The following is a 20,869-nucleotide window of genomic DNA, read 5'->3' on the forward strand; positions in this document are numbered from 1 at the left end:
TACAACAGATTTGGACATGGCGAGGAAAACCCTCACTGGTAGAAAGATTTGGAAACCATAGATCCCAGACGAAGGCCATTCAGCCCATTGAATTCAATCAGTCCCAATCCCTCACTCCCTGAGATATAATTTCTCCTTCAGGATTTAACCCAACGCGTGTGTGTAGGCGACCATTCAATCTGTAACCATCGCTGAGTCAGGCTGTGCATTCCAAATCGCAAACACTGGCGGCTGATTCTCCTGCACCCACCTGGCATGTGCCTAAATCTCGTACTGGCTGCAAACTCCCGTGAGAAAGGCAGAACGGGATTTGTGACAGGAAGATGTCACAATGAGACCCTTCCCATCCTGGCCAGCGATGTTGTTAGCTTCACGTCCAGCAAGGACCTGACCCTGGTTACCATGCCGTTAAATATACTTACATATTCAAAATCGCCTTCGCGCTGTATCTCCCGGGAATGCCAGATGCTCCCCCCACCGGCATGACGGAATGCCGGTAGGAATCACTAATGATCTCCAAAAGCAGAGGCCAGATGTGATGACCACGCCGGGGGCTCAGGGGCCAGTGTAGACCCTGTGTGGTCAGGGACGTGACTGGGAAGTGCCTGGGCATCAGCGCAGCCAGATTGACGCTGCCAGGGTTGGGGCAATAAGACAAATGGGGCTGGGGCGGTAGTGATGATGCCTGCAATGGGGTGCAGGGGTCTTTTAACATTAAAACCCTTTAAACAACCCTTTAATCAAGCTCTGGTTAGGTTGATTGGCCATGCTAAATTGCCCCTTAGTGTCCAGGCATGCATCGGTTAGAGGGATTAGCAGGGCAAATATATGGGGTGACGGGGTTAGGACCCAGGTGGGATTGTGGTTGGTGCAGGCTCGATGGGCTGAATGGCCTCTTCCTGCACTATAGGACTCTATGGTTCTATGAAAATGGGCACCCCGATCTCCAAGAAGCCAGCATCATTAGGCCCCGCCCCTCTCAATGAGGACGCAAAACGAGCCCCCCCCCCCGGTAACAAAACTACAATCTTTGGATGATTATGATCGGGATCGTGCCACCCAAGCCAATAGGAATCACCCGGAATGACACTTTGGGAAAATTCCACCCATGTTGTATCAAAAAGCCTTTCCTCATCTTCCCGCCGGCAGCCAATCACCTTAAGTCTGCCGCTGGGATCCTGGTTACAAACTTTCACATCTCACCTTCCCACCCAACCCAAACCCATCACTTTGGGGCAAATATTTCCTCCAAGGTTTCCCCAGGTTAGAGTTTGCCCCTTTCAATGCGGGCTGTCTCCTCTGGTTCTCCTGCTTTGGACAAGGTGAAACAGCTCGTCACATTGTCCAATCCCATTAGAATCCTAAAAAATAATCACATCACCTTTCAATCTTCTCTGTTTTATTACGATCATGGCCAATTTACAAAATCATTCTGCAGTCAATACAATCCTTCCTTCCCTCCAATCAATCTCACTGCTCTGACAATCAAGACTGAGATACTTTCCTGAGATTAGAAATTAAATCATTTCCATGCTTTGAGTGGACAGTAAAGATCCCCACGCAACAATTTCAAGGAGACTAAGAAACTGTGGCAGGGTTCTGGTGGATATTCCTCCGTGATAAACACCAACACAAACAAAGAGCAGCCACTCACTCTGTGAGCTCCCACTATGAACAAGGTGGTGGCCATGTGACATCTACAGCAGCCAATCCACTTCAAAGCAATTCAGTGTGTATGAAGTGCAAGAGACATTGCTCAGAGATGTGATAAAACAAGATATAAATGCAAATCTCTTCCCTCTATTGCTTTCTTCTTCTCATCTTTATCACGTTCCCGCTTCAAATGCCAGGAATCCTCATCCAATTTAATATTTTCATCAAACGGGAACCACTGGCAATCAGATACTCAGGCATCATTTTCCTGTTTAAATATTTACATATTTACATCGTTAAACAGCCAGAGTCTCCACAATCTTATTTCAAGAGGTTCACACTTGAAGAGCCCTGGATTTTCACATTTCTTTTGATTTAAAAACCTTTGATTTCTGATGTTTGATCAAAGTCTTGAAACAACACAAGACTCTGCTTGCTTCAGTTGATGAGCTTGGTCAATAAAGCCTCGTCACAGTTGGACATCAGGCGTGTATCTTGTACCAATTACAGAAGTCAGCACGCTCTGCAAGTTCAGTTAAGTTGCTGCCTTTTTACATCAAAACTTTTAGCCTGGGTACAGCATTACCGACTGTCACACAACCCTTCCTTCCTTCCTTCCCAGATCATTAGAGGATTTACAGAATCCTACAGTACAGAAGGAGGCCATTGAACCAATGGAGCCTGTGATGGTTCATTGAAACAGCTATCCAATTAGTCACAAAAACACCAAGGATAGGAGTTTAGGCTATTCAGCCCCTCAAGCATGTTCTGCCATTCAATGGACAATCTTCTATGTCAACTCCCACCCCTGCACTGTCCCAATTTCTCAATGTCAAAAAAAATCGATCAACCCGTTTCTTAAACCTATTCAATGACTGACTGTCCACAGCCCCTGCAGTTGAAAATTCCAAAGATTCATAATTGATCGAGTGAAGAAATTTCTCCTCACCACAGTCCTGAATGGTCGACCACTAATTCTGAGACTGCGACTCCCATTTAGAATTGCCATCAAGCAAAATATCTACCCTATCAAACCCCTCGAGACAATATATATATTTTAATGAGATCACCTCTCATTTTTCTTATCTCCAGGGACCCTTTCTATCAATCCCCACACACAAGGACAATCCTGCCATCCCAGGAATCAGTCCAGCCAACCTTTGTTGTACTTCCCCTATGGCAAGCCTATCTTTCCTTCGGCAAGGAGACTAAAGCTGTGCACAATAGTCCAGGTGTGGTCTCAGTTCCATTTGTTCTTTCCTCGTGATTTAACTAATTCTTCTTTCTCGATTATTTATCTAATTCCCTTGTGAAAGTTACACTATTGAATCTGCTTGCACCGCCCTTTCAGGCCCGAGGATTCCAGATCACAATAACTCGCTGTGTAAAAAAACAACTTGCCTCATTTCCTGCCTGGCTTTTCTGACAATTGTCTGAAGTCTGCATACTTTGGTTACCACTCCTCCCACCACGGAGAACAATTTCCCCTTATTTACTCTCTCATTTATTTCAGCAGAATGTTTCCTCATCAGTTCTGCTTACCAATTCTGTCACTTTTTCTTTGGAAATGCGTTTGCACGGCAAGGTAGTTTGCTGACAAACTTTACAAAAGCAACAACTTTTACTTATATCGCTCCTTTAACATAAACGTCCCAAACTGAGAAGGAGCATCAGAGATTTCTATTACTGGACTGATAATGGGCGGGCGGTGGGTTGGGGGGCGGGGGTGGTTATTAAGTGCTCCTTAGCTTGGAGACAGGTAGAGTGTCAGTCCTGTTCCCGGCCTGTGTTCATGCCTGCTGACGCTTTATTCCTGCGCACAGCATCGCTGGACTTACCCTTGCGCATTGACAATATTTTACAGGAAAGCGTTCCACACAAGAGTTCGTGGAGGGTTTGAGGATGGAGTGGCCATGAAGAAACCATCATATTTTCAGCACACTGCTCACCGGCACAGTGCCATACTGCCATCAAGAGAACGTGTTTGATAGACAGTGTGGAAACAGTTCCTGTAATATATATATGACAGGATGACAATGGGCCTTTGAAGATTATTCTGCAATTCAGATTGTTAACAGCTGTGATCTCCAGCAATGTGGCGCCTTCAATTATTCTCTTGATCAAATTTATAACCAGTTGTTTGTAACTACTATGACTATTTCAGTAATCATTATAATTTGTGTATAACTAGTTCCTTATGTTCCTAGTTTACTAAAACAAAATGTCAAGGGATGACATGGTAATTTGCATCAGTCAGTGTAACACATCACCGTGAATGTTACATTTATTACTGATGATGATGGTGATAACATCTTAAAGCCAATCCAAGGAGGGAGGAATACCATACTGCACTACAAGTTAGTTTCTGTAAAATATTACAGAGTTCCAGCTCTTCAAGCTGAGTTTTCATTACAGTCTTGGCACCGTGGATTGGTCAGATATTCAAACACGGATTCATTAGAAATTCAAACATGGACGCCGGTTATTTGCCCAGTCCCTGTTACCATTTATCTGCCACACACGGGTTATCCTGAACCCACATGCCCGCTCTGTTCACCTATTCCCTTCAATCCCATTCCCTTCAATCCCCATCAAACCTGTTCTTAAATGTTGACATCTCTGTTTCGATATAATTTGGGGTGGCACAGTGGTCAGCACTGCTGCCTCACAGTGCCAGGGACCCGGGTTCGATTCCAGGCTTGGGTCACTGTCTGTGTGGAGTCTGCACGTTCTCCCCGTGTCTGCGTGGGTTTCCTCCTACAGTCTGAAAGACACGCTGGTTAGGTGCATTGACCCAAACAGGTGCCGGACTGTGGCGACTAGGGGAATTTCACAGTAACTTCATTGCAGTATTAATGTAAGCCTTACTTGTGACTAATAAGTAAACTTTAATTTTAGCAGCGTGTTTGCAATTCTGCTCATAGAATTTCTCCTGCCCTCTGCCCTCATGCCCTTTAGAGTCATAGAGGTTTACAACATGGAAACAGGCCCTTCTGCCCAACTTGTCCATGCCGCCCTTTTCTTTTTAAACCCCTAAACTAATCCCAATTGCCCGCATTTGGCCCATATCCCTCTATACCCATCTTACCCATGTAACTATCTAAATGCTTTTTAAAAGACAAAATTGTACCCACCTCTACTACTACCTCTGGCAGCTTGTTCCAGATACTCACCACCCTCTGTGTGAAAAAATTACCCCTCTGGACCCTTTTGTATCTCTCCCCTCTCACCTTAAACCTGTGCCCTCCTAGTTTTATACTCCCCTACCTTTGGGAAAAGATACTGACTATCTAGCTGATCTGTGCCCCTCATTATTTTATAGACCTCTATACTCTTTTGTCCAAATCCCCTTCAGAGCCCAGAGCCTGTCACACATTGACAGCAATCCAGGCAAAGTGGTTTCACCTCACATCAGTGCTAAGACTGCGGCATGAAAGCAGATGTAGGATTTAACCGAACTCTGAAATGAAATGGAGCAAACTTTCTCTGAGGAGGAGGTCTCATTATCCACTTCTCTCCCAAACTGCAGATTCACACTCGGCTTTGGCATGGCTGTGACAGAGCAGGATGGGTGAGGATCGCATTCCACGTCCAGCCTCGGTGGGGAGGCACCTGGAAACCTATTTGCAAGTTCCCCTCCTAGTCTCTCATTGTCCTGACTTGGAACTATATTGCTGTTCCTTCATTGTCGCTGGGTCAAAATCCTGGAACTCCCTCTCCAACAGCACTCTGGGTGTACCTACACACACGGACTGCAGTGGCTCAAGAATGCAGCACACCATCACCTTCTCAAGTAATTAGGGATGGGTATCAAATGTGGGCCTAGCCAGAGATGCCCACGTCCCGCAAACAAATGAATAAAAGCGTTACCACTTCTGAGCTAAACTGCAGTCGACACAGTCAGAGGGACACACGCGTGTGAGTGGTGAAATGGGAAGTTACAGGACGGATACAACCGAATGAGGAAACATGTGAAGTGATTCCATTTTGAGAGGAAGTAGTAAGGGAGGCAATATGATTGGAATGGTATAATTTAAAGAGAGTGCAGGATCAGAGACATACATAGAAACATAGAAACCCTACAGTGCAGAAGGAGGCCATTCGGCCCATCGAGTCTGCACCGACCACAATCCCACCCAGGCCCTACCCCCACATATTTTACCCGCTAATCCCTCTAACCTACACATCCCAGGACTCTAAGGGGCAATTTTTAACCTAGCCAATCAACCTAACCCGCACATCTTTGGACATCCTGGGGTATATGCACACAAATCACTGATGATGGAAGGACAGGTTCAGAGAACACTTACAAAATCCTTGGCTTTTCAAACTGAGACTTACAAGAGTAAGTAAGTGATGCCGCTCCCTATCTCTGTACTCTCCTTCAGCCAGACAATCTCTATATCCCGGTATTCCTGCCATTCTGGCCTCTTGCGCACACCCCAACTTAATCTCCGTGCCTTTAGCTGTTGAGACTCCAAGCTCCGGATTTCCCATTGTACACTTCTCTGCCCCTCTCCTCCTTGAAGCCATAGTTTCAAATTGACCACTTTAACCAAGCCTTTGGTCACTGTCATGATATCTCCTTCTGAGGCTCAGTAGCAAATCCTCCTGTGATGCACCTTGGGACACGTTACTACGCTAAACACCCTATAACTTCTGTTTTTGTTGTGAATCTTTACCAATCACAGCTCAGCCTGGGCTGGATTTGCTCTGGCTAATTTGTTCTCATGCCCATATACCTGTCCTTAGCCTGCTGCAATGCTGTGGAGATGCCGGCGTTGGACTGGGGTAAACACAGTAAGAAGTTTAACAACACCAGGTTAAAGTCCAACAGGTTTATTTGGTAGCAAAAGTCACAAGCTTTCGGAGCCTTAAGCTCCTTCCTGTCTTTATATGCCCTGTTTGTGAACAGAATTCCCACTCACCTGAAGAAGGGGTATAAGGCTCCGAAAGCTTGTGGCTTTTGCTACCAAATAAACGTGCTGGACTTAACCTGGTGTTGTTAAACTTCTTACTGCTGCAATGCTCCAGTGAAACTCGGCATTAACTGGAGGACCAGAAGCTGAACTTTCAATTGGGCACGTTACAGCCCTCAGGACTCGACGTTGAGTTTGGCAACTTTAGATTTGATCTTTCTCCTCCATCTTAACGCCCCCCTTTCTTTTCTTTAGATATTCCATACGAGGATTCCCCCAACGCAAAACATCCCTCCTCATCTCACAGCAGGTCATCCGTCGTTTGTTCTTAATATTGCTGCTTTTCTACATTCTCCCTCCTTTCAGTTCGAACAAAGAGTCTACGACTCAAAACATTAACTCTGTTTCTCCCCCAATACACACCGACAGACCTGCTGAGTTTTTCCAGTGTCCTTTGTTCTGATTTCAGATTCCAGCATTTTGATTTGATTTATTATTGTCACATATATTAGTATACAGTGAAAAGTATTATTTCTTGTGTGCTATACAGAATCATAGAATCCCTACAGTACAGAAAGAGGCCATTCGGCCCATCAAGTCTGCACCGACCACAATCCCACCCAGGCCCTACCCCCATATCCCTACATATTTACCCACTAATCCCTCTAACCCATGCATCTTAGGACACTAAGGGCAATTTTAGCATGGCCAATCAACCTAACCCACACATCATTGGGCTGTGGGAGGAAACCGGAGCACCCGGAGGAAACCCACACAGACACGAGGAGAACGTGCAAACTCCACACAGACAGTGACCCAAGCTGGGAATCGAACCCAGGTCCCTGGAGCTGTGAGGTAGCAGTGCTAACCACTGTGCTACTGTGCCGCCCCAGACAAAGCATACTGTACATAGAGAAGGAAAGGAGAGAGTGCAGAATGTGTTACAGTCAGAGCTAGGGTGCAGAAAAAGATGAACTTAATACGAGATAGCATCTGCAGTATTTTGCTGATATAAATGACCGTGGCCAATTCTGGGCACCATCCTGTCGGAAGGATGTTGAAGCTACGCAGAAGGTGCAGAGGAAAGCGTCACAGACAGAGGAGGAGAAACTGGGCTTGTTCTCCTTTGAGTCCAAGTTGTCCTAAGAAGCTATCGGTCATTGTTTTTTAAGGTTTGATATAACAGGAGCTGCAATGCCGCTTCAAGAGGCAATTAAACATGAACCAGCTTGCCTGGGGACAGGAGTTACATCCAGGATTAGGACACAGACTGAGCCAGGCAGGATTTTACACACAAATCAGACAGCTTCATGATAACTCTTATTGTTTTTATTTCCAGATGGTTTTAAACAAAAAGCTGAAATCAATTTCTTAATTTTCTATGCTGCGATTTGAACTCTGATTCTCAAGATTACCAATCCAGCGGCAAAACTGGTTTTATTCTAACACCAAATACATACGATAACAATCGTCACTGACACGACAGCCTGCAACAGCTTTCACTCATTCTCAGGTAGAAGCTTCCAGTCCAGATCGAACCTCCCTGTGCAGCGCTGAGGAAGTGCCGTACTATCAGAAGGTCAGTACTGAGGAAGTGCCGCACTGTCAGAGGGTCAGTACTGAGGGAGTGCCGCACTGTCAGAGGGTCAGTACTGAGGGAGTGCCGCACTGTCAGAGGGTCAGTACTGAGGAAGTGCCGCACTGTCAGAGGGTCAGTGCTGAGGGAGTGTCGCAGTGTCAGAAGGTCAGTGCTGAGGGAGTGTCGCACTGTCAGAGGGTCAGTACTGAGGGAGTGCCGCACTGTCAGAGGGTCAGTACTGAGGGAGTGTCGCACTGTCAGAGGGTCAGTACTGAGGGAGTGTCGCACTGTCAGAGGGTCAGTACTGAGGGAGTGTCGCACTGTCAGAGGGTCAGTACTGAGGGAGTGCTGCAAAGTCAGAGGGTCAGTGCTGAGGGAGTGCCGCACTGTCAGAGGGTCAGTGCTGAGGGAGTGCCACATTGTCAGAGGGCCAGCGCTGAGGGAGTGCCGCACGGTCAGTACTGAAGGAGTGCTACACTGTCAGAGGGTCAGTACTGAGGGAGTGTCGGACTGTCAGAGGGTCAGTACTGAAGGAGTGCTACACTGTCGGAGGTACCATCTTCCAAATATGGTCTCACCAAAACTGTCTAACTACAGCAAGACTTCTTTATTCCTGTAATCCATTCCCCTGCAATGAAGGCCAATGTGCCATTTGCCTTTCTAATTGCTTGCTAACTTTTGGCATTCCTTGTACCAGAACATCAAAGTCTCTTTTAACATCAACTCTTACCAGAAGACATTAGAACAAGTCATAGAGTCAGAGGTTTACAGCATGGAACCAGGCCCTTCGGCCCAACTTGTCCATGCTGCCCCTTTTTTAACCCTTAAGCTAATCCCAATTGCCTGCATTTGGCCCATATCCCTCTCGACCCATCTTACCCATGTAACTGTCAAAATGCTTTTTGAAAATTGTACCCGCCTCTACTACTACCTCTGGCAGCTTATTCCAGACACTCACCACCCTCTGTGTGAAAAAATTGTCCCTCTGGACTCTTTTATATCTCTCCCCTCTCACTTAAACTTATGCCCTCTAGTTTTAGACTCCCCTACCTTTGGGAAAAGATATTGACTATCTAGCTGATCTATGTCCCTCATTATTTTATAGACCTCTGTAAGATCATACCTAAGCCTCCTACGCTCCAGAGAAAAAAGTCCCAGTCTGTCCAGCCTCTCCTTATAATTCAAACCATCAAGTCCCGATAGCATCCTAGTAAATCTTTTCTGCACTCTTTCTAGTTTAATAATATCCTTTCTGTAATAGGGTGACCAGAACTGTACACAGTATACCAAGTGTGGACTTACCAATGTCTTGTACAACTTCAACAAGATGTCCCAATTCCTGTATTCAATGTTCTGACCAATAAAACCAAGCATGCTGAATGCCTTCTTCACCACTCTGTCCACCTTTGACTCCACTTTCAAGGAGCTATGAACCTATACCCCTAGATCTCTTTGTTCTGTAACTCTCCCCAACGCCCTACCATTAACTGAGTAAGTCCTGCTCTGGCTCGATCGATCAAAATGCATCACCTTGCATTTATCTAAATTAAACTCCATCTGCCATTTGTCAGTCCACTGGCCCAATTGATCAAGATCCCGTTGCAATCCTAGATAACCTTCTTCACTGTCCACTATGCCACCAATCTTGGTATCATCTGCAAACTTACTAGCCATGCCTCCTAAGTTCTTATCCAAATGATTAAGATAAATGACCCAGCACTGATCCCTGAGGCACACCGCTGGTCACAGGCCTTCAGTTTGAAGAACAACCCTCTACAACCACCCTCTGGCTTCTGTCACCAAGCCAATTTTGTATCCATTTGGCTACCTCACCCTGGATCCCATGAGATTTAACCTTATGCAACAACCTACGATGTGGTACCTTGTCAAAGGTCTTGCTAAAGTCCATGTAGACAACATCAACTGCACTGCCCTCATCTATGTTCTTGGTTACCCCTTCAAAAAACTCAATCAAATTCAAGAGACATGATTTTCCACTCACAAAGCCATGTTGACTGTCCCTAATCAGTCCTTGCATCTCCAAATGCCTGTAGATTCTGTCTCTCAAAACACCTAACAACTTAGAACTCCCCTAGAGAGTGCAGAAAAGGTTTACCAGGATGTTGCCTGATATGGAGGGTCTTAGCTATGAGGAGAGATTGGGTAAACTGGGGTTGTTCTCCCTGGAAAGATGGAGGATGAGGGGCGACCTAATAGAGGTGTATAAAATTATGAAGGGCATAGATAGGGTGAACAGTGGGAAGCTTTTTCTCAGGTTGGAGGTGACGAACACAAGGGGTCACGGGTTCAAGGTGAGGGGGGCAAGGTTCAACACAGATGCCAGGGGGACGTATTTTACACAGAGGGTGGTGGGGGTCTGTAATGCACTGCCAAGCAAGGTGATTGAGGCGGATCATTTAAGACTTATCTAGATAGCCACATGAACAGACTGGGAATAGAGGGATACAAACGAATGGTCTAGTTGGGCACATGAGCGGTGCAGGTTTGGAGGGCCGAAGGGCCTGTTCCTGTGCTGTATTGTTCTTTGTTCTAACTTATCCACTACAGATGTGAGGCTCACTGGCCTGTAGTTCCCAGGCTTTTCCTTGCAGCCCTTCTTAAACAAAGGCACAACATTTGCCACCCTCCAATCTTCAGGCACCTCACCTGTGACTATCGATGATTCAAATATCTCTGCTAGTTAACCCACAATTTTCTCCCTAGCCTCCCACAATATCTTGGCATACACTTCATCAGGTCCCGGGGATTTATCTACCTTGAAATGACCAAAAGCTCGGTCAAAGAAGTAATTTTTAAGGAGCATCTTGAATGAGGAGAGTGAATTGGAGAAGTGGAGGAGTTTAGGAAGGGAATTCCACAGCATTCCACTAGGCAGCTCTGGCATGGTCACTAATGGTGTAACAAAGGGAACCAAATACTGGACAGCTTTCCATTCAATTCTATCCAGCAATCGGGTGACAGTCGGGTGGTTGGTGACTGATGAGATAAAATGCATCTGGGCAGAGGGTTCTGGGTGCCTATGTTCATGAACCACAGAAAGTCGGTATGCAGGTGCAACATGTAATAAAAAAGACAAACAGATGTTGGCATTTATTGCAAAAGAACAAGAGTTTAAAAGTTGCAATTGTATAGGGTGTTGGTGAAACCACATCTGGAGTATTATGTCCAGCTTTGGTCTCCTTATTTGAGGAAGGATGTGGTGGCATTGGAGGCAGTCCAGAGGAGGTTCACCAGATTGATTCTGGGGATGAAAGAGTTGACGTATGAGGAGAGATTAAACAGTTTGGGCTTGTACTGGCTGGAGTTTAGAAGAATGAGACGGGATCTGATCGAGGTATATAAAATTTTAAAAGGGGTTGATAAAGTAACAATAGACCAAATGTTTCCCCTTATGGGGCAATCTAGAACAAGAGGTCACAAGTATAGGTTGAGAAGTGATAGATTTAAAACTGAGATGAGGAGGAATTACTTCTTGGGGAGGCTGGTGAATTTGTGGAACTCGCTGCCCCATCGCGCGGTGGAGTCTGAATCATTGAATGGTTTCAAGAAGGAGATAGATATATTTCTAATAAAAAAGGGATAAGGGGATATGGGGAACAGGTGGGGAGGTGGATTTGAGACCAGGGAGAGATCAGCCATGATCTGATTGAATGGCGGAGCAGGCTCAAAGGGCTGAATTTGCCGACTCCCGCTGCTAATTTCTATGTTTCTATGTTTCTAATGTAGTAAGAAATATCCTAAAGCTAACGCCATCAGCACCTATACTCGGTATCTGGCCGATTTTACTGTGAGAGGTGAGAAAACATTTGGTTTCCATTTGGAGAGACACCCAAAAAACCAGAACCAAACAAAGTGACATTGAGCAATTGGATTAGTCACTTCTAGAAAAGATGTGAAAATAAACATGAAGGGTTCTCTCTCACTTCAGTTTGCTGTCTGTGGCTGGCTCACTGCACTATGTGGTCCCTTTAAGATTAACACTGGTCACACAGCTTAAAGGAACACTCGTCACAATATCCAATACTTGGCTTCAAACAAACAAACAAACAAACAGCAGCTACTGGTCTCAAACGCATCGTCTTAAAGAAACTCCGATTAAAATGAGTTTAACATTGAATATTCACCGCAATCTGGAGCTTAAAGCTTAAGTGAAAGCAAAATGGAAGTTTGGACTCTATGTAAACAATGACAGCAGAGGATGCTGGTAGCATTGACAAGTGTGTCAGGCAATTCTACATCTCAAGCCTCTCGACAGATCTCGTTAATAATCTGACACAGAAATAGAACTGTGTTACAACAGCTTCAGATCCAATTCAGAATATCTCGTGTCTGTGTGGGTTTCCTCCGGGTGCTCCGGTTTCCTCCCACAGTCCAAAGATGTGCGGGTTAGGTTGGTTGGCCATGATAAATTGCCCCTTAATGTCATGGCAGGGGAATTAGGAGGGTAGATATGTGGGGTTACGGGGCTAGGACAGGACGTGGGTGGGATTGTTGTCAGTGCAGGCTCGATGGGTCAATTGCCCTCATAGAATCCCTACAGAGCAGAAGGAGGCCATTTGACCCATCGAGTCTGCACTGACCACAATCCCACCCAGACCCTATTCCCGTAACCCCACATATTTAACCAGCGAATCCCCTGACACTAGGATCAATTTAGCATGGCCAATCAACCTAACCCACACATCTTTGGACTGTGGGAAGAAACTGGAGCACCCGGAGGAAACCCACAGTGGCTCCTTCTGCACTGTAGGGAGTCTATGATTCTAATACACATTGCTGTGCCCTGATTGGTCAGCTGAGTTCCAAACCTGGCTAAGTGTAATGAATAGACAGCACTGATCGGGAAATTTCTCATGAGTAATCGGGCCTGCTTCCCAGTGTGCAGTGGCTGCAATGGGATGTAACACAAACTTGCCTCAGATCAGTGTCACAGGGACGTAACCAGGTGTATGTTTCATTCAGCACGGTTTCCATGCCCAGGATTTGTCTCCATTTCACATGTGACCCCCTCAGCCTTGCCTCTCCGGTGAGGTTAAATCCCCAGCAGCTATGCTCACTCTCAAAAACACTGTGCAGGAAAAACACGCTGTGCCCAAATAACCTCCCTGTCAACCAATCTGAAACTCGATTAAAACTGTGCACACTTCACTGTTTAATCAGAAAACCCTGTCCACCTCACTGGGGGAGCGGCTACTGGTGAAAGCAGCTGCATCATCCCTCTGTGTCTGGAAGCACTCTGCACCGTCCTTCCTATCCAGAGTCTGAAAGGCCAGTTCATTAATGCAGTAATGATGGTTGAAATGAAAAGCAGTAACCTTCCTCACTCTGCCGTAGCGAAACACAGATTCCAGTAACATTCTGCAAAGCAGCTCAGTAATTAGCATTCAGATTCTGAAATGCCAGAGTTTGAGCAAGAATTGATGATTGAAGAATGTCGAATTCTGAAGAACAGTCAGACAGTGAGTGTTCCACCTGGAATTCAAAGCTACCTGCTGCAGCAGCCACATGGGAGAACCCGGGGTGGGCCAGTGGAACAGAGCAAAATGGGCGAGGACCCAGTTCCATGTCCAGCCTGGATGGGATTTGATTTATTGTCACATGTATTTACAGTGAAAAGTATTGTTTCTTGCGCGCTACACAGACAAAACATACCGTTCATACAACGAGACAGTGCAGAATGTAATGGTACAGTCATAGCTAGGGTGTAGAGAAAGATCAACTTAATGCAAGGTAAGTCCATTCAAAAATCTGACAGCAGCAGGGAAGAAGCTGTTCTTGAGTCAGTTGGTACGTGACCTCAGACTTTTGTATCTTTTTCCCCGAAGGAAGAAGGTGGAAGAGAGAATGTCCGGGGTGCGTGGGGTCCTTAATTATGCTGGCTGTTTTGCTGAGGCAGTGGGAAGTGTAGACAGAGTCAATGGATGGGAGGTTGGTTTGCGTGATGGATTGGGCTACATTCACGACCTTTTGTAGTTCCTTGCGGTCTTGGGCAGAGCAGGAGCCATACCAAGCTGTGATACAACCAGAAAGAGTGCTTTCTATGGTGCATCTGTAAAAGCTGGTGACAGTCGTAGCTGACATGCCAATTTCCTAGTCTTCTGGTGGGCTTTCTTAACTATAGTGTCGGCATAGGGGGACCTGGTTGTTGGTGATCTGGACACTTAAAAACTTGAAGTTCTCGACTCTTTCTACCTCGTCCCCATTGATGTAGACAGGGGCATGTTCTCCTTTACGCTTCCTGAAGTCGACGACAATCTCCTTCGTTTTGTTATACCCGGAATAGCCAGAACCCCCTCTCCCTTCCCCAGGATCGCTCGGGATGAAAGCCAATGGCAACATCAGGCCTGTCAGAGAGAGCACGCTGATTCCGAGCTCAGCTATTGTGGAACTCAGTGATCGCACCCCAGGCACACTGCAGCCAACCCAGCCCGGACCGGCAGGCGGACAGACTGGCAAGGTTGTAAGCGGTGAAACAGGAAGGCGTGTGGCAGATAGAATTTAATGCAGGAAAGTTTGAAATGATTTGCTTTGAAAGGAAGAATAGGAATGGCAAATTTTGTTTACAAGACTCTGACCCTTTACAACAGCAACTTAGCCTTTACTACAGTAATCTTGACAAAACACCTGCTCAGAAACTCAAATCCGCAAGGCCGGGAATTCCCAATGATCCTCAGAATTCCCACACACATGACGGCCGGGAATGGGCTGCACGTGCACAGATCAGGAACTTCATCAGGGCCCGGGCAGGCCCTGCACTCCTGCTCATCGGAGAAACAGGACAGCACGAGGCGAGTGGCCTTGGGTTCCTATACATGAGAGCGTATGCTGCTACTCTGCAGTCTGTACCGATGATGGTACCCTGATATTCCCCCTATCCTGGGTCATCCTTTCATTGCCTGCAAGTACGTGGATGCTGGGAGGGTTACTCCCCCAGAAGGGATCCTGTATGTTTTGTAGCCCTGTCTGCGTTGTCCTGTAGAGAAGGATGTGCACCATGGAGCCGTGTGCTCACAATGTTCTCCTGTTACTCGGAGATCTCCCAATCTATCTGATATCCTTTCTTTATCCAAACAACAGATACCGGCTGCAACCATGACAATGATGGATGATTGGAATTATTGGTATAAATATTCATTGGGATGTTTGTTGGAATAATGACTGGAATAATAATCTGGACTAGGTTTTGGGGATTTGTTGCATTTTGTGGCAAATGTTGTAAAATAAGGACAAAGAACAGTACAGCACAGGAACAGGCCCTTCGGCCCATCAAATCTGTGCCGACATAGATGCCTCTTCTTGCCTCTACGTGGTCCATATCCCTCTATTCACTGCCTATTCATGTATCTACCCAGATGCCTCTTGAACGTTGCTATAGAATCTACTTCCACCACCTCCTCCGACAGCACGTTCCAGGCATTCACCACCCTCTGTGTGAAAAATTTGTCCCTTGCATCTCTCTTAAATTTTCCCCTGCTCAGTTTCAACGTATGCCCCCGAGTATTTGATCCTTCGACCCTGAGAAAAAGACTCTGACTATCCACTCTATCCAAGTCTGTCATAATCTTGTAAACCTCTATCAGGTCTCCCCTCACCCTCCAACGCTCCAATGAAAACAATCCAAGTTTGTTCAACCTTTCTTCATAGTCCATATCCTCCAAACCAGGCAACAACCTGGTAAATCTCTCTGCACCCTTTCCAATGCATCAACATCCTTCTGGTAGTGTGGCGACCAGAATTGTACACAATACTCCCAATGCCAAAGTCTTATACAGCTGCAACATGATTTTCCAATTCCTATACTCAACGCCCCGACCGATGAAGGCCAGCACGCCATACGCCTTCTTGACCACCTTGTCTACCTAAGTTGCCATTTTCAGGGAACTGCATGCCTAGATCCCTCTGTGTGCTAATATTTCTAAGGGCTCCATCATTTACTGTAGACTTTCCTTCTGCAGTATACCTTCCAAATCGCATCACCTCACATTTGTCTGGGTTAAATTCGGCCAACGTTGTCTACCTGATACGCTGCAAGAAAGGATGTCCCGAGGCATGGTACATTGGGGAAACTATGCAGACGCTGCGACAACGGATGAATGAACACCGCTCGACAATCACCAGGCAAGACTGTTCTCTTCCTGTTGGGGAGCACTTCAGCGGTCACGGGCATTCGGCCTCTGATATTCGGGTAAGCGTTCTCCAAGGCGGCCTTCGCGACACACGACAGCGCAGAGTCGCGGAGCAGAAACTGATAGCCAGGTTCCGCACACACAAGGACGGCCTCAACCGGGATATTGGGTTTATGTCACACTATTTCACATAAATATTTCTGCTTTTTTCCTCCTGAGTCTTTATCATGCGATCCTAGAATCAGAATTTATGTCACACTATTTGTAACTCCCACAGTTGCGTGGACCTGCAGAGTTTCACTGGCTGTCTTGTCTGGAGACAATACACATCTTTTTAGCCTGTCTTGATGCTCTCTCCACTCCCATTGTTTTGTTTCTAAAAGACTGGATTAGTTGTAAGTATTCGCATTCCAACCATTATTCATGTAAATTGAGTCTGTGTCTTATAAGTTCTGTTTGTGAACAGAATTCCCACTCACCTGAAGAAGGGGCTCAGAGCCTCGAAAGCTTGTGTGGCTTTTGCTACCAAATAAACCTGTTGGACTTTAACCTGGTGTTGTTAAACTTCTTATTAAATTCCATCTGCCATCTTTCTGCCCAGGTCTCCAGCTGATTTATATCCTGCTGTATCTTCTGACAATCCTCCTCACTATCCGCAACTCCCCCAATTTTTATATCATCTGCAAATTTACTAATCAGACCACTTTCGTTTACCTCCAAATCATTTGTATTTATTACAAACAACAGAGTCCCCAGCACTGATCCTTGTGGAACACCGCTTGTCACAGACCTCCAGTTAGAAAACTACCCTTCCACTGCTACTCTCTGCTTTCTATGCCCAAGCCATCTTACCAGCTCACCTCGGATCCCATATGACTTCACCTTCTGCCAGGAGGAACCTTATCGAAGGCTTTATTAAAGTCCATGTATACAACATCCACTGCCCTGCCCTGGTCAATTTTTCTTGTCACTTCCTCAAAGAACTCAATCAGGTTTGTGAGACATGACCTCCTCTTCACAAAACCATTCTTCCTATCGCTAATAAGCCTATTCTCTTCCAGATGTGAGTACATCCTGTCCCTAAGAATCTTCTTCAATAATTTCCCCACCGCTGATGTAAGGCTCACAGACCTGTAATTTCCTGGACTGTCTCTGCTGCCCTTCTTACACAGAGGAACAATGTTAACTACTCTCCAATCCTCTGGTACCTCGCTCGTGACTAAAGAGGATACAAGGATTTTGACCAAGGTCTCAGAAATTTCTTCCCTCGCCTCTCTCAGTATTCTGGGATAAACCCTATCTGGCCCTGGGGACATGTCCACCTTAATGTTTTTCAAAACCTCCAATACCTCCCTTTTTATCTCAACATGTCCTCGAATGTCAACATCCTCCTTTCTACACTCACCATCCACCACATCCTTCTCCTTTATGAATACTGATGCAAGGTACTCATTAAGGACCTCACCCGCCTCATCTGGCTCCACACAAAGTCCCTCCACTGCCCTTGAGGGAACCTACCCTTTCATTAGCTACTCTCTTCCTCCTTATATATGCATAAAGCGCCTTGGGATTCTCCTTAATCCTGCCTGCCAAGGGCATTTCATGGCTCCTTTTTGCCCTCGTAAGTCCCTGCTAAAGCTCTTTCCTGCTATCTTTATTCCTCAAGAGCCTTATCTGTTTTCAATTTCCTGAAATTTATGTATGCCTCCTTCTTCTAAATGAAAACTTTCAATTAAAATATTCTAAAATAAACACCATCTTTTTATTCCACAGGTATTCTCAGCCAGCCTGGAACTAATTAGTTGCATCGTGACATCATCTGTATGAAGCAGCGTGCTGATGTTATATGGATGAACGCGACACAAATAATTACAACTCTTCCATTACCTCACTCACTAACAAAGCAGCAGTGTAATCCAACCACCCAACAGGCCCAAGGGAAAAGAAGCCAAACAAATGGAGGATAACCAAGCAGAAAGGAATGATTATTCCGGCTGTAAATCGTGTGGTTTCATTTCTTAACATGGATTTACTTCACTTCACAACAAAACAATCTACATTTACGTTGTGCCTTTAAAGTATTGAAACATACCAAAGTACTTCACAGAAGCAATTATCAAAATAAACTCCAACACCGAGTGAGCCCATGAGACAATAGGAGGTCAGATGGCCAAAGAGGCAGGTTTGAAAAGAGGCAGAAAGGTTTAGGGAGGAGCTCGAGGTTCAGGCAGCTGAAGGCATGGCACCAATGGTGGAGGGATTCCAATCAGGGAGGCTCGAGAGGCCAGAGCTGGTAGATCACAGAGATTTGGGAGAGCTGTGGAGAGGGTGGAGATTACAGAGATAAGGAGGGTTGCAGTCATGGGGAGAGGGGATTTGAAAACAAGAATTTTAAAATCAAAATGTTGCCAGACTGGTAGCCAATAGTAGGTCAGCGATGTCATGGGTAATGGGCAAGCAGGGTTTGGCATGATTTTGGACATGGTCAGCTGGCCAATCAGCTCAAGGCTGGAAGAGAGGACAGTGCCAGAGTGGTCAAGACTGGAGGTGATAACAGTGTGGCAAAGGGTTCAGCAGCTGCTGCGCTGAGGCAGGGATGGAGATGGATAATGTTACTCAGATGAATTGGATGGTTTGATTGGTGCAGAGTATCCGGAATCTGAAACTTACCGGGAGGTCAGATAGACTGCAGAGGTTGTGAAAAGTCTTGCTCAGCCTCAGACTGTGCAGGGATAGGCAGCACAGGCAGCTGTACCATGACAAACACCACAAGATCCTCACACTTACTGGAGGTGAGGGCGCAGGAGGCAGGGGAAAAAGAGGTTTAAGAAAAACGATCTGTAGCAGAGCGACCCACTCTACGCTCCCAGGTTACTGATCTGCTTCATGATCCAGAGGGATCCGCTTCACGATCCAGAGGTATCCGCTTCATGATCCAGAGGGATCCGTTTTATGATCCAGTGGGATCCGCTTTACAATCCAGAGGGATCCGCTTTACAATCCAGAGGGATCCGCTTTACAATCCAGAGGGATCACTCGACCATCCAGACTGACTCACTTGACCACCCAGAGTGACCCACTTGAGCACTCAGGGTGACCCTGGGATAATGAGCAGTTTTCGCAGCAAGGGCAGGAGCTAATGGTGCTTCCTGAGATCGAGCGATGATTGGTCAAATCATTTGCAACAAACAAGACACGACTTCAATGTTCAGCAGTCGAACGCTCCCGTCCACATTATCAGCGACAGCAAGAATGGTTTCAGCGTCCCTGTTTGTATAGGATCAGCTTTCCTTTTTCACTCACGCTGTAAACTTGATCTAATCTGAAGCTTTGCTTCCCACATCTTAGCTTGCACTGAATCTCACTTGAGCCTGTGCTTGCAGTCCAGCAACTGGCTCACAGTCCACCTCAATTCTCCTCACGTTCAAATCCCTCTACCGCCTCATCCCTCCCTATCTCTGTAACCTCCTCCAGCCCCACAACCCTCCAACATCTTTGTACTCCTCCAATTCTGTATGTCTTCGATTTTAATCAGAGTGAAGCTGGCTGTGCCTTCAGCTGTAGAATTCCTTCCTAAACCTCTCCAACTCCACGGGGTGGCACGGTGGCACAGTGGTTGGGACTGCTGCCTCACAGCAACAGGGACCCGGGTTTGATTCCCAGCTTGGGTCACCATCTGTGAGGAGTTTGCATGCTCTCCCTGTGTTTGCGTGGGTTTCCTCCGAGCGTTCCAGTTTTCTCCCACAGCCTGAAAGACTTGCTGGTTAGGTGCATTGGCCATGCTAACTTCTCCCTCAGTGTACCCGAACAGGTGCTGGAGTGTGGCAACTAGGGGACTTTCACAGTGATTTCATTGCAGTGTTAATGTCAGCCTACTTGTGACACTAATAAATAAACGTTAAACTTTTAAACATGAACTTTGAACTCTCTTTCTCCTTTTTAAGATGTTCCTTAAAGCCTACGTCTTTCATCAAGCTTTTGGTCACCTGTTGCAATGTATCCTGATCTGGCTCGGTGCTATATAAATGTAAGTAACTATATAAATGTAAGTTATAAAATCGCTTTTATACTGCATCGGTGTGCCTCACACTACTGAGAACATCCAAAATAAACTTCCCAGGTCTGTCAACACTGACATGGGTCTTCCAGACTCTGGCAAGTTGATCTTTCATATGTTGGCAGCTGCATTAAGACTCATGCATCAGAAGCCAGTGACATGGGTGTAGAATTAGAGTGGAAAATGAATCTCAATCGCAGGAACCCCTTCGTCACTGTGAAAATCCAGGAGCGAGCACCATCACTGCTGGCTGTGAGAAGGTGGAAAAGCAAGGTGACCAATAACTATTACGCAATGGAGCTTTCTAATAGGTTATCTGCACTCAGTGGCTCAAGGTCTCTGAAGACAACTTCAGAAGTCACTGAGACAACTAGAAAGTGAGAACATTCTAGCCATGGATACACCAGGGTAGGGAAGGTTGGCAGTCTCTGAAGGACACTGATGAAGATCCAATTCTTGTTCATCCCAGTGCAAAGCACCAAATAGCGGCCCTGCCGGAGTCAATCCAAGCTCA

At 46.1% G+C, this 20,869-nt stretch overlaps 1 protein-coding gene across 3 annotated transcripts in view; it reads right to left on the reverse strand.

The window, feature by feature from the left end:
- Positions 1-20,869, reverse strand: part of LOC144492985 (rho guanine nucleotide exchange factor 6-like) — a 128,998-nt gene that overhangs the window by 91,455 nt on the left and 16,674 nt on the right. The gene's annotated exons all lie outside the window — the stretch shown is intronic.

This window comes from Mustelus asterias, chromosome 4 (genome assembly GCF_964213995.1).
Source record: "Mustelus asterias chromosome 4, sMusAst1.hap1.1, whole genome shotgun sequence".
NCBI lineage: Eukaryota > Metazoa > Chordata > Chondrichthyes > Carcharhiniformes > Triakidae > Mustelus > Mustelus asterias.